Here is a 3,414-nt window from a genome sequence, read left to right as displayed (position 1 = left end):
CTTGCTAGCTGATTATTTGCACTGATCCGATAAGAAATAAGGTATCTCTACCGTGAGTTCTGTGCTAAGTGCGTTAGCATTTCTTCGCTCAGGGCTAATTCAGAGGCTTGGTATGACCCTTATGTTTCGTTTGGCTAAAAATGGTTAATATCGTCTGATAGCTGAGTTTCTTCCCGTTAAGTGGGTATGACACATTTGTAGTTTGTTAAATGTTAAGAAGCCCTCAGACGCTGTTTCTTGCAAGATGTTGCGTTTTGCCCCCGGTACCGGGGGCATGGGGCTTAACCCTCTGAGACCCACATAGAACATTTCCGTGTTTTGCCTTATAAATGGTCATTTCTTTACAGTATAATCAAGTTTTACACGTCTCAGAAATCAGCACAACCTTAGCTAATGATATATGTCACTCATTAGAGACTCATATACACTATAATAGGGGATATTTGCCTATAAATAAAAGATAAATAAAAAACGGAAGTTGATTATTTTACTTATTTCAATAAAAAGAACTGCTAACCATAACATTGAAAAAAACATTTAATATAATTGTATCAGAACTGATTTGCAGACTCTAACTTATTCTATTCATTAGTTATGCCCATTCCTTTGGGAAGTGTCCATGGGCGTTTTTTTGCGAGGAATTGTCATTTTTTGTTCCTGCCCATTTTGAAGACTATACACAATATATATATCATGGCAGTTCCTGTCCACAATCACACATGGCATGCTGAGCAGATTAGTCTGAATTTTCATTGATATCGTCACCTTGAAAAATCAGCTCCAAAGCCTCAGCTGTAGTAAACTTCCTTGCCATACCCCAGTCTACTTTTAAGACACTAAAAGAAAGTATTCCAACTTTTATTTTGTTTTCGCTCGTGGAATTACACCGGCTCTCGTTTCAATACACATAACAACGGAACTGACAGGCAACCCTCTGAATCAGACTCCTATTGGCTTTGTCTGCATCCACTCAGATTCAGAAACGTGACTCTTCACGTCACAAATAAAGATGATGGATGAGAATAGATCTATAAAACAATAAGCAATGCGCCAGAATCAAGGTGAGACTATCCGCATCTTTTAAAACTTTACGCACATTCGTTTCACCGAAATAAGTAAACGCCTCTCAATGAAAAACTTAATAAAGTTGTTTGTTGCCGTTTCTGCAGTTTAAGTGGAAAAACACGGCATGTCTCTGGCTGAAACAGCTGATAAGTTATGATGCTTTGAACACAACGTGATATTTGGGATCGTATATGGCCCCGTGGGTCTCAGAGGGTTAACTGGTTCAGGAAGCCATGTAGACGTGATGTGATTCACCACCGGGTGAAGGGTTTTTAATTCAGTCTGCCACCAATTTCCCTTTAAATATTTTATTATCTTCTTGATGACTAGTTTACAGTTGCACTTTACAGCCATTGATGGCTTGTGTAACATTTGAAATACAGTTTTTAAAAGTTAATTTGAATTGTAGGAGACATTTGGCATTTTACAGCTGAAGCATTTTTTAAAGTTATTTCCATTGTAAGAGTTTAAATAACTTTTGACTCTCATTGACTCTACCATTACAAAGTAAAGGTTAATTTAACTGACGTTTTCAGTTGCTTTAAAAAGGAAGTTAAAGATAGATTCCAAGAAAATCCAGGTAACTTTTTCCTCCAGCCGAACCAAATAAGAGCCTTTGGGAACAAGCTCTCAAGGCTTTCCTGAAATGAGCCAGGGTAATGGGGTGGGTTTGCTTCTCAATCCAGCAAATGAATGACATCTGAAATGAGAAACAGCAGGTGCCATTTCCAGCGAGGAAACACAGAAGCAAGGCCTTTGTTGCACCCCATCTGATGGCCATCAGCACAACAAAGCAGCTGGAATGGTTTCAAAGGGACTGTATCGGATCCCTGCTGGTTTCATGTTCTCCCATCATCCTTTGTGAGTGTTCTGACCACGCCTGCTGGTGAGACTCTATAGCTCTACTGTAGTTGCCTCATTCAAATGCCATTTCAGATCTTTGTGATTTACATTGAACCATTAGTATTAGGCTGGAGCCACACAAGGACGATAACGCAAACGGACCGCAATTGTTATCAAACAAGTCTTCCGTCCACACGCAATAGGCACCAGAAACGTGTCAGTTCACACGAGACCGCTGGAAAGCGCTGGAGACGCTGTAGTACATATGCCAGGCCTGTAAGTGGTGCTGTAGTCTGCCACAAAAGCAGCGAAGAAGACTTCCCGCAAATGGTTGCCATGGTTGCCCTTCTGTTTATTCTCCGCTGTGGACGCTCTGGCTCTTTTTCTCCCTCCCCGAGGCAAGCGTTTGCTCCTGCTGTATATACACCCACCTCTCCGCCTCTTCCAAGGAACGAGGGGACCGTGCAGCAGAGTTTCAGTTAGATTTGTTTTCGCCGGTCAACATGTCTGTTAAAGTTTAAATCTTCTGGACTAAATTAGAAAAGTGCCGGTCAAAGGTCTTCTTTGTTATTTATTGAGCTTTAAAACAAATGAATAATGACTCTATATAATAATATGAGAATAACAAACGCCTCTTCTGACAGCCCGCTGTTCCGGATTAACTTGTTTCCCGATCAACTGGCTGAAATACACATTTGAAACGATTTACAATAAGTGTTCACTGTTCAAAACATTCACATCAATAAATCCTTTACTAACTATTATTGTTGTCAGTCTTACATTTGTATCATATATTATTATCAATATGATGTCGGGTTGCATTTTTCTAGAACTTGTTGACAATGTTAATGTAACAAAATGAGCTGTGGTGATTTATTAAGACGTGATAATTTGTGGCGCACTCGTAACGCGCAGGGTATGATTGATTTTTACTGTTGGGACTCGGGTTTGAGTCCAGCATGAACGTTTTTGTTATTTTCATATCGATGCACGTTGAATATTATGTTTGAATAGAGGATTCGTAATATTGTTTGCCGACACCAACATTCATGACCAAGCAGCATTCTAAAGTCTAAATATCACCAATGACATTTCTGCTGCTATCTTTGCAAAACCAGGTAACAGTCACATGTTATCTGGATGAGTGCTGCACAATACCGTTTTTATAAGGGATACATGTGCGGTTAGTCTTTCATATTAAACATGATCGCTGGTAGATAGCCACAGAAATCGTAACACAATTTAACCTGGGGGGTCACATTTTAACGTGGGCGGGTCCCAGTTCCCTGGGAGGATCACAGTTTAACACAGATGAAGACTTCTCCACGCTGCTTTCAAACTGTGAGTAAACACTGTGTGCTTCACTTGGAGGCTGTCTGAAGGTATACACAGATGGACTTGGACATTAACTACGATATTCCGTAATAAATCTGGCAACAATAGCTGGTTTAAATGATTTATTCGAGCAACTCGTTTGTCTTGTTGTAGTCCTCGCTGTTCGCATCC

Source organism: Notothenia rossii (genome assembly GCF_949606895.1).
Source record: "Notothenia rossii genome assembly, chromosome: 2".
Lineage (NCBI taxonomy): Eukaryota > Metazoa > Chordata > Actinopteri > Perciformes > Nototheniidae > Notothenia > Notothenia rossii.
Note: the sequence above shows the minus strand (reverse complement) of the source record.